Source organism: Cetorhinus maximus, chromosome 19, assembly GCF_964194155.1.
Source record: "Cetorhinus maximus chromosome 19, sCetMax3.hap1.1, whole genome shotgun sequence".
NCBI classification, from domain to species: domain Eukaryota; kingdom Metazoa; phylum Chordata; class Chondrichthyes; order Lamniformes; family Cetorhinidae; genus Cetorhinus; species Cetorhinus maximus.
The window spans coordinates 89,358,989-89,370,960 of NC_135897.1; positions in this window are offsets into that span (position 1 = coordinate 89,358,989).

The window sequence follows — 11,972 nt, forward strand, 5'->3', positions numbered from 1 at the left end:
AAAAGCCATTCAATATCCTAAAGTTCATTGTAAATACTCCATAATCTCCATGACGCAAAAGACCAGAACATTCATCGGTGTATCTCTGCTGTTCACCCCTGGCTAATGATTCGTTTTGGGGGTCAGTTCCATGAGTACCAGAGAAAGAAAAATAACAACATATACTGCATTCATATAGTTCCATTTACAACCTCAGGATGTCCCAAAGTGCTTTACAGTCAATGAAATATTTAAGAAGTGTTGTCACTGTGGTAATGCAAGGAAATACAGCAACTAATTTGTGCACTGCAGAAACTTACCAAGGCTCCTTCGACAGCACCTTCTAAACCTGCGACCACTACCATCTAGAAGGACAAGGGCAGCAGATAGATGGGAACACCACCACCTAGAAGTTCCTCTCCAAGCCACTCACCATCCTGACTTGGAAATATATCACCTTTCTTTCATTGTCGCTGGGTCAAAATCCTGGAACTTCCTCCCTAACAGCACTGTGGGTGTACCTACACCACAGGAACTGCAGCGGTTCAAGAAGGCAGCTCACTACCACCTTCTCAAGTCCTCACCAGAGATGCCCACATTCCGTAAATGAATTTTAAAAAAAAGCTCCCAAAAAGTGAAATTAAATTTATTAGCACATGAACCGTTTGATGTTGGTTGGAGGAGAAATGTTGGTTGGGATACCAGAAGAGCGTCCTGATTTTCTTTGAATAGTGCCGCTGTATCCTTTATGCCACATCACAGGCAGGAGAGAACTTTTTTTTGATCTCATTCTGGCATTTTGATTAAGTGTAGTTGCTGGTAACTTAACCAAGTGAACATTGTTTATGCTGAAGCAGGATATTTTGTGAAGGATAGAGGGATGACCATGTTCTCACTTGAGATCTACACCTTCCCACTTTTGATGAGAAAGTTGAGGTAGACTCTAAGATTTTTATCTGATTTTTTTCACTAATCTCTACCCAGTGTTGCTGAGGCTGATTGTGGCCCCTTTGCCTGATCTGCCGGAAATCAGAGTCAGCCAAGTTTTGCCTGTTTTGCTCAGTTCTGAAAAATGACAGATGTTTTTGCTTTGAGTTTCAGTTATAAAACAGGGTCTGCATCACATCAGAGACATTATGGACATATTATGAAGGAAAGTTGGAAATAACTGCAATAAGGCTATTTATTGGGGCAAATCATTATACTATTTGTAGAGGATAGTTCATTAATGAACCTTGCGTTTATTCTTTTGGAAAATGTGCAACATTGCCCATCACTCGTTGCCCGGAGGGATGGTATAAACCTTGTTCATGAAAGAGCAATTGTTTACACAATTTATTAGAATTTGTTAGTTTGATTTCCAACCCTTAATATGGTTTACAACATTTTCTGTTTATTTGGTATTCAACTATCTTACAGCAATACATTCAGAGAATTAAATAAGATTACCCCATCTGTCTTTCCTGAGTAGAAATGTAACTTTCATTGTTTCTTTGTGAATCCAACTCCCTTTACAACTGGTTGAGGAAAGTTTATGACCTTTATTGTCTCTCTCAGGAATAATGTTGGTGATAATTATGGCGTGACAAGTGTAATTGTGAACAAAACCTGCAGAGTTAATCCGCTTCCTTCAAAACAATAGATGCCAACTGTTTTCCGTCCTCTGCTACATTGTTTCATCCTTGGGCAGAATTGTCCCAGGTTTGCACTAAGTGCGGGTGTGAAAAAAGTCGTTTTACCTGGCAATGGCGGGTTTAGCACGGTATCGTCCCCTTCCCGACATGTCCCACCTCAGTGATAATGCATGCACAGGAAACGTGTCGGAATGCTGGCGGAGAGGCCTCTGATTTGCCCACCCCGCCATCACCTCAGGCCTTAGGTAATCCAAGCGCCATATTTAAAGGGCACACCTGCACAGAGCAAGTACTCTCTAGGGGATCGGAAGCTGCTGGAAGGTCATGGATGCCAAAGTGGGGAAACGTGCTGCCCCCAAATTTAGCGATGCCTCCCTTGAGCATCTAATAGACGCAGTAGAGTCCCGCTGTGGAGTCCTCTAACCCCAATCTGGATAAAGATCAGCAAGCAAGGTGACAAACCCAGCATGGGAGGCGGTGGCAATGGTGGTCAGTGCCAATGATATGCAAAAGAGGACAGCTACCCAGTGCCAAAAGAGGATGAATGATCTCCTCTGTTCCGCTAGGGTAAGTCACTCTTCTCATCAATCTCAACTCACACACTCACAAACCCATCACACATCCATAGGGATTTCACTCACTGCCAGTTCATTCACTTTCTCTCACACACCTTCATCTGCCCTGCAGATCATGTCCTCATCCCATCTATGGCACCACTCACCACCTACACATGCTAGGCATCCTTCTCATCTGCTTACACTGTCTCCAGCTATATTCATGCAGGACAAGCTGGCCCACAACAATAGGGAGAGGCCCCAGACTGGTGAAGGAATGCCCAACATCAAGGTCCTCACAGGCTTTGAAAATAGAGCCATCCAGCTGGCCGGCGAGGATCTGGACCGGTCCTGTGTTGACGGTGAGGTCGGTTCTGCTCAACCAAGTGAGGATCCAACAGTGCAACATCCATCAGACAACCACGCTGTGAGTGATGTGTCCTGTTTCTCAGGTCACTGCCATGCACTAATTATCTCTCCTTTCTTTCGCAGGCACATCTGGGAAGCAACTGAGGGAGTCCATGACCTAGGTCCTTCACTCAAGTCCCAAAGACACCTCGGAGGAAGAATCTGATGACACCTTAATTGAAGTTCTGCCACAGCGCTCACCCACACCCTCCACCAGCGCAGAGACATACACCTCGGTGGGACTTAATTCTAGAGTAGCCTCAGGGTCACAATCTGGTGAGCACATCATACTGTCTGATCTACAGCAGGCATCGGCAGGGACTTCCCAGGTTTCCGGCACTTGGAGATTGGCTGGAACCAGAAACCTGCTGAGTCTGAGTCAGATGAGGAGCCCCTGTACTTGGTCATACCTCAGTTGCTGGGACTGCGAAGGCAGGCTTGAGAACATCAGGAAGGGATGTACACTGCATTTCTCAGATTGCAAGGCACAATGGAGGAGTCCGTCCACCTTCAGGCGTGATAGCGCCGGAATGCCAAAGCACTGAGGTCAACACTGGTAGGATAGCGGCTGCCATGGAGACGTGGTCCAGGGCATTGGTCTTGCACTGCTGTAGGAGCAGCGCTCCATCACTGAGCCACTTGCAGGCACCCATTAGTGTGAAGGCGAGAGGGGTGTGGGGCATTCCGAGCTCACTCCAGCTGCCCTTTCCTCTCAAGGAGTCAGCCAGGGGCCCTCGGCCACCTACAGGGAGGAGGATTAGCAGGTGCACACCCCGAGGGCCATTAACCCAGGGGACTTTGGGAGTGTTCAGCCCATCCGGAATCCCGTCTTCCTGTGATCCCAGCAGCTCCAGCTCCACATTCCCTCCAAAGCAGGCCAGAGCCCTTCAGGTCTCGACCCTCCAGAGGACACCCACCAATGTCATCACAGTCAACAGGACGTAACAGTCAGCAGGCCACCTCCACCATTGCTGTGGATGTTGGGGAGGCACCAAGATGTAGCAGCAGAGTTAGAAGTCATGAAGATTTAGCACAACATGAGCATGGGTGTTAATCGCTTGTACTTAATGTTGACCATTGTAAGTACACTCCCAAGAATGACTCCTTGTCTATGGCTCCTTGTTATGATGAGAGTGTTCGTGTCAATCAGATGTGAAACCTTGGCTCCTGCACAAGATAAAGGCAGGTATCTCAGTCCAGGACCTCTTCCCTGTTTAGACCAAAGTGATGGTCCAGCTCCACACTCACTGGACACGTTACTGATACCTGCACCTCGATGGTGCCGGTCATTGCTGCCAGAATGTTGTGGGCAGGCGTCACAGAGTTCCGTCATTCTCTCTGTGAACTCTCCATCTCTTGAGGTGGGGCTGGCCCCCCCATTTCTTCAGCATCTGTGACTGGTGATGGTGTGCGCCTGAAGGGGTCAGATGCTGAAAGCTGACAAAGGAATCAGACAATCAAACTGGCTCACAGCAGGAGGGAAAGGTCACAGACAGGTGGAGGGATGCCGGAGATCAAAGTTCCGACAGAATTCGGAAACAAAGCCATCCAGCTGGCCAGCGTTTAAGGAACTATGAGGAACGTTTGAGAACTCTGGGTCTATACTCGATGGAGTTTAGAAGGATGAGGGGGGATCTGATTGAAACTTACAGAATACTGAAAGGCCTGGATAGAGTGGACGTGGGGAAGATGTTACCATTAGTAGGAGAGACTAGGACCTGAGGGCACAGCCTCAGGGTAAAGGGAAGACCTTTTAGAACAGAGATGAGTAGAAACTTCTTTAGCCGGAGAGTGATGAATCTATGGAATTCGTTGTCACAGAAGGCTGTGGAGGCCAGGTCATTGAGTGTATTTAAGACCGAGATAGATAAGTTCTTGATTGGTAAGGGGATCAAAGGTTACAGGGAGAAGGCGGGAGAATGGGTTTGAGAAACTTATCAGCCATGATTGAATGGCAGAGCAGACTTGATGGGCCGAATGGTCTAATTTCTGCTCCTATGTCTTATGGTCTTATGGGACCGGTCCTGTGCTGACGGTGAGGTCGGCGCCGCTGTACCAAGTGAGGATCCAGCAGTGCAACATCCATCATCAACCATGTCATGAGTGATGTGCCCTCTTTCAGAGGCCACTGCCATGCACTAATTACCTCTCCCTGTTTTCACAGGCACATCAGCCAAACAGCCGACAGAGTCCATGACCCAGGGCCTCCAATCAAGCCCCAAAGAAACCTCTAAAGAGGAATCTGAAGTCACCCTCCCTGAAGTCCCGTCACAGCGCCCACCCACATCCTCCACCAGCGCAGAGACACACACCTCGGTGGGACCTAGCTTTAAAGTAGCCCCAGGATCACAATCTGGTGAACACATCGCACTGTCTGATCCACAGCAGGTGGAGGCAGGGACTTCCCAGGTCCCCGGCACTCAGAGGACTGCTGGAGGCCAGAACGTTTCTGAATCCAAGTCAGATGACGAGCCTCTGGACTAGGTCATGTCACAGTGGCTGGAGCTGCAAAGACAAGCTCAGGAACATCAGGAAGGGATGTCCGCTGCACTCCTCAGATTGCAGGGCACGACGGAGGAGTCCAGCTGTCTTCAGGCTGAAGTGATAGCGTAGGCATTGCAACGCACCGAGGTCAACACTGGCAGGATGGTGGTTGCCATGGAGACCTTGGTTCAGGACGTGACTCCTGCACTGCTGCGTGGGCTGAACTCCATCGCCAATGCCATAGTTGGCCTCCAACAGTGTGTACGTGAGAGGGGTGCTGGGCAGCTCGATCTCACTGCAGCTACCCCTTCCGCTCATGGAGTCAGCCAGGGGGCCTCGGGCACCCATAGGGAGGAGGATCAGCAGGTGCACACTCTGGGGCCATCCACCCAGGTGACTCTGGGAGTGACCGGACCATCCGAATCCCCTCTTTCTGTGACCTCAACAGCTCCAGCTTCACAGGCCAAGGAGGGTGCCACTGCCACACAGCAGGACACCGAAAGCAGGCTGGGGCCCTCCAAGTCTCAGCCCTCCAGAGGACACCCGCCAAAATCATCACAGACAGGGCATCACAGTCAGCAGGCTGCCTCCACCTCTGCTGTGGATGTCCAGGGAGCACCAAGATGTAGCGGCAGAGTTAGGAAAGTTAGGTAAAAGTAGTTGCACAGCCTGGGCACGGGTGTCGATCACTTGTACATACTGTTTACTTTTGTCAATAAACTCCCAAGAATATCTCCCTGCCTATGGCTCCTTGTTCTGATGAGCAGTGTCCTTGTCACTCAGATGTGAAACCTTTCTGCACAGGATAAAGGCAGATGTCTCAGTCCAGGGCCTCTTCCCTGTGCTCTGTGCAGCCTTCAGACCACAGTGATGGTCCAGCCTCACACACCCTGGAAACATTATTGATGTCTGCACCTTGGCAGTGCTGGTCATTGTTGCTAGAATGTAGTGGGCAGGTACCACAGAGTTCTCTCATTCTCCTTGTGTGCTCTCAGTGTCTTTAAGGTGGGGCTGACCCCCATCACACCAGCATCTATGACCAGTGATGCTGTGCACCAGCTCCTGAAGGGCTGAGGTGCTGAAGGCGGAAACAGCATCAGATGCATCTAAAGTTTCATAGCTGCAACCCTATGATATGACCCTGATAACAGAGCGCAAGTGAACTGCCCTCGGCCAGACAGGAGTCAGGCATTCTCAGAGGCTATGTGAAGATTTATGGAGTGTCCTCACTGCAAATTGTCATCATCCTCCTGCCATCGAGCGGCTATTACTGCCTCCACTGCGTCTCCATGACAGGAGCATTCTCACAGAGGGTATGTGCACTGCCGTAAGCCAGACTGGAGTCAAACGTTCACAACTGCGATGTGAGGATCTATGGGGTCACCTCACTGCATGTCGTCATCATCCTCCACAAATCTGGCAGCTATGAAGGCCTCCCGAGTGCTCCTGCCTCGTCTAGCCAGTGTGAGAGCCTCATCCCTGTCATCGTCACCACCGAGGATCTCCTGGCCCTCACCCCCATTGGCGTTCTCCTCATCCAAAGAGACCTCCAGCTCCTCCATCTCTTCCTCGGCCAGCTCGTCTCCCTGTTGGAGTGCCCGGTTGTAAAGGGTGCAGCAAACGACAACAATGAGTGACACCCTCTGCGGACTGTATTGCAGGGCTTCACCAGACCGGTCCAGACACAGGAACCTCATCTTCAGCATCCTGATGGTCTGCTCCACCAAGTTTTGAGCTGCTGCATGAGCCTCATTATAGCGTCGCTCTGCTGCAGTCTGAGGCCGCCGCACTGGTGTCATCAGCCACGGCCCCTTGTTCTCAAGGAGCCAACCATGCAGCCTCTGTGGATGCTGGAAGACTGCAGGGATCCGCGAGCGACTCAGGATGTAGGTGCTGTGGTCACTCCCTGGAAATCATGCGCAAACACGCAGGATGCGTTTCTGGTGGTCTCATACCAGTTGCACATTCTCTGAGTGATCAACCCTTGCGGTTGATAAAGTTCACTGAGTGTAGCAACAGTGATCTGAGCACCACATGAGTGCAGTCAATCGCACCCTGCACCTGTGTGAATCCCGGGATCAGGGCGAATCCAATGGTCTTTGCATCCTGACTGTCCTGGTCCCGGGCTAAATGCACAAAGTTGTATTCCATGGAGAAGATGGCATCTGTGATCTCAAGGATGCATTTGTGGGTGGCGGATTGTGATATCCCACAGAGGTCACCTGTGGAGCCTTGAAAGGAGCCACTGGCGTAGAAATTGAGCGTCACGGTTACTTTCACAGCCACTGGCACTGGATGCCGTCCATGTCCCCTTGGCGCCAAGTCTTGCAGTAATTGGCAGATGTGAGCCACCAGGTCCCTGGACATGCACAGTCATCGGCGACACTGGTTCTCAGTCATCTGCAGGAATGGCAGGTGGCATCTATGACACTGAGTGTTGCTAGGCACTGACCAGCCGTGGCTCGCTGTCGCTCCTGGGCAGCATGTGGGGGAGCCCCTGCTGCCCCTTCTTCATGAGGTTGCTGCTCCTGCCTTTGCGCAGCCAGGAGCCTCAGTTGCTCTTTCCTCAGTCTTCTACAGTCTCTGTAGGCCATCAGGCAAAAAGCTAGGTCGCTAGGACCCATGACCGTGACGTGGTCCTCCTGCGGCATGAAAGAGAGAGAGACGCGGTTATCATGGGTGTACTTAGCATCTTTCCTGGCCCTGTGTGACTGCCCCTTAATGCTTCCTGGAGAGTGTTGGTCACCCCTCAGATGGCCAGAGATAAGTGCGCTGCATGGCTGCCTTGTCAAGCTGCGACGTGGGGTACACTGGTCCCACTTGCCTCCTGCTGAACCCGTCCGAAGAGGAGGGCAAAATCCTGGCCACAGTCTTAGCATTTCTTCCGGTTTCGGTGCCTTCACAATAGGCGATCTCCAGTTACCGCAAATCGACTCAATGTCATTTTGAAGCATGAGTTCAATTTCTTTCTGTACTTGTGATAACTTTGCTGGACTTATTCTATAAGGATGTTGCCTTGTCGAAGATGAACTTCTTACACTTACATCATGTATGGCTAAATTTCTCCTCCTAAGCTTATTCCCACAAATAGCTTTTTGTGATTGCAATAGCTTCTCCAAATCACTTTGACACTTCTCTGGGAGGTAACTCAATGTTACTTTTAAAATTTTAAGTACCTCTTCATTACGTAATTTTATTAGAGGAAAATCAATTTCAGGATCCTTCATTTCTACCTCTTTTTCCTTATCTAACACCACTAATTCCTCCTTTTGGTCCTCTTCGCTTTCAAAGTGCTTTTTAAGTATTGTCATGAAAATATCATAATTTTTATTGGGATTTATTGTAAAGTAGGAATAGTTGGGTCTGGATAGTGTGTGCGTGTGTGACTGTGTATGTGTGTGTTGTGGGGGGGGGATTTAATTGAATTAAAGGCAGCTGGTCTGAAGACTTTGATGTATCAGAAGAGCTGCATATGTTGTCTCTATTTTTAATGCCCGTATCCACCGGTTAAAATTACTTTGTTTTACTTTTTCAAACTCAATATAAGTCTGTCCAGGCTGTTTTCTCATATTCCTAAATTTCTGCCTTTATGCCTCAGGAACCAAGTCATATGCACTCAAAATAGCTTATCATAACTCATTGACATTTCTGCTGACAGTGAAACATATACCTCATGTGCTCTACCCACCAACCTGGATTGAAACAACAATGTCCAGTTTTCTTGTGGCCAGTTCATCTGTTTAGCTATCTTCTCAAATGAAATAAAGTATTCTTCTTCAACATCTTTTCCTTCAAACTTTGGAGGAGCTTGTACAAATTTAAACATCTCCCCATTGGGTTTTAAGTCAAAGGTTTTTTCATCAGCAAAACTTTCCTCAGAATCTGAGGTCTATTTTTTAACTTCCAGCCTTTGAAGCTTGTATACCCTTTCCCTTTCCTTCTCCCTTTCCCTTGCCTCCCTCTCTTTATCTTTCTCTCTTGCCTGAAATTCCAGTTCCAGCTTCCTTTCTTTCTCTGGCCTTTCTGCCTGCTTCTGTTGAAATGCCCTTTCCTTTTCTGCTGCCTCGAGCTCAAGTTTTTTCAGTTCCTTTGCTTGTTCAAGTTCAAGCTTCTTCATTTCTAACTGAAGTCTCACTGCCTCCAGCTGTGACTCACTAGTGTCAGGTATCATGTCTAACTTCACTGTCCCTTCAATTATATCTGCTTCCCTAGCCCCCACATGTAACCCCATTTGTAACTTACCCGCCAACTCTGTTAACTTATTCTTGGATACTTTCTGTAACCCAATCGGAGTTATATCTTCAACTTCCAAAAAAGAGTTGGCCATGGATACAGCCATTTTTGCAGTCAAAAATACTTCAAAAATACCTCACATCTACTCCTGAATTCAAGGTGCTTCTCATACTTATAACCTCAAGATTCACCAATTCCAAAAAATCAAAGAATTTCAAATATATCCCACAAAGAGCCCCCAGTTATTATGACACAGCTGATGGCAAATGCTGAACTGTTCAAATCCTAGAGGGGAGCTTGAAACAACTGTCATAACCAATTTTTGCAATTTGTATGTTTCGAGATGCAGGCTTTGAATTCAGTTATAATAAGACCACCGAGTTTCAAGAGGTTTTTATAGAACCAAATTAACATTTATTAATTAAAAGATTGTAAGCACACACATATGTCTACAAATTACTATGATAATAACTTCTAAAAAATTCCCTGATTATTCTGACTCCCAGTTACATCTCCATTAAGGCAACAGTAAAACACATAGACTTAAACAGACCCCTGGCAAAGCACACTCTGGACAGTCACATTCAAAATGAGTTTATTTCAGCTCTGGGTCCTTTCAGACAGTGGCTTGAGACTTACAGGCTGGAGGCTTCAGATCTTAGAATCCATCTTCCTTTACCAACAGCCTCCTCTTCCTTTATACATATTTTCCTCTTTGAATGCAAATTCTCATTGTATCACTAGGGTTTTTTTGAACTTTACCTCTTCTAACACCAATTTTATTAGTAAGCTTTGAAAAAAGTAAACACATTGTTTGGCTTCTTCTGGCTAGGTGCAAAATTGCACCCATGGTTTTGAATGGTTTATTTAAAAATGCAAATTGCCCCCTTTTCACTTCACCTTGTAATTTCTCTGTTTACCTAATTAACATTTCAAATCTACTTCTCTTCTATACATCAAAGCCTCTAGACCAGCTAGCTTTAATCCAATTAAGACACACACACATGCAAATACATAGACACAGACACCACTAAAACACTATTTTTAAATAATTTCCAATAACATTAGAGATATTATCATATCTTCTTGACAACCTCAACTGCAACTTATTCACCAATTCTATCAACTTACCCTTAGCTACTTTTTGTAACACAATCAGAGTTATATGTTCTACTTCCAAAAAAGCTTTAGCCATGGATACAGCCATTTTTGCAGTCTCGCCACTTTAAAATCCCTCACACCAACTCCTGAGTTAAAGTGCTTCTCGTCCTCGTAGCCTTAAGATTCACTAACTCCGAACCAATCAAGGAATTTCAAATACCTCGCAAAGAGCCCCCAATTTGTGATGACATGGCAGATGATGTATGCCAGGCAGACCAAATCTATCAGGGAAACTTGGTCGCACTATCACAATGGTTTTGCAATTTGTATTTATTAAGAGATGTGTATACTGAATTCAGAAGTAATAATTCCACAAAGACCTTTAGAGATTTTAAAAATTAAATTAAAATATTCATTTACAAAATATAAAAGATTTCAAGCACATACATAACACTCCAATTACTTACTACTATAATAACTCCTAAAATTCCAAATTAACCTGACTCCCAGTTACACTCCCTTTAAGGCAACAGTCCAAAATAGATTTTAGATTTAAAACAGAAATAGCAAATTAACAATACCCACTTGACAGTGGAATTTCAAATGGTTTTTCCCCAACTTCAGTTTTGTCATATAGCAGACTTATGCAAAAATGCTAACATACTCCTGTTAGATTTTACATGCCCTTCTAACACATAGCCTTTAATTCTCCTTTATATATGTTTCTCTCTTTTTAATATGTAAATTCTATTGTTCCATTTGTCTTTGAAACTGTATGTTCCCCACAATATAAAATTTTCATGTTGCCAATATATTGTCAGTAACCTTTGGGAAAAGTAAACACATTCCTTAGCCTTGCTTATCCTGTTAGTTGTAAACAGACCAAGATCCCTTTGAAATCCGAATCTCTTCATTTATCTAAAAATGCAAATTCGCTGAACACCTTCCATGCTAAGCCAGCATCCATGTTTACTCTTTAGCATGTCAAGCACCTAGCTTCTTTTGATGACTTCAAACTTGCAGTCTACTTCATTCTAAATGTAATTAAATCACATGCAAACCTAACTATACTTATCCCCATAAACCTACTTCACAATAAACCAGAAGAATGTTATGAAAATTATTATATTGTCATCACACTAGTGTGCAAGAACAGCAAGTAATTAGGAAAGCTAATAGAATATTATCATTTATTGCAAGGGGAATTGAATATAAAAGTAGGGAAGTTATGCTTCAGTTGTACAGGGCACTAGTGAGACCACATTTGAAGTACTGTGTACAGTATTTGTCACCTCATTTAAGGAAGGATGTAAAAGCATTTGTGCAGTTCAGAGAAGGTTTACCAGACTAATACCTGGAATGGGTGGTTGCCTTGTGAGGACAGGTTGGACAGGCTAGGCTTGTATCTGCTAGAAGAGTAAGAGGTGACTTGATTAAAACATATAAGTTCCTGAGCGGTCTTGACAGGGTGGATGTGGAGAGGATGTTTCCTCTTGTGGAAAATTCTAGAACTAGGGGTCACTGTTTAAAAATAAAATGTCGCCTATTTAAAATAGAAAAATAGAAGAGCAGATATGTT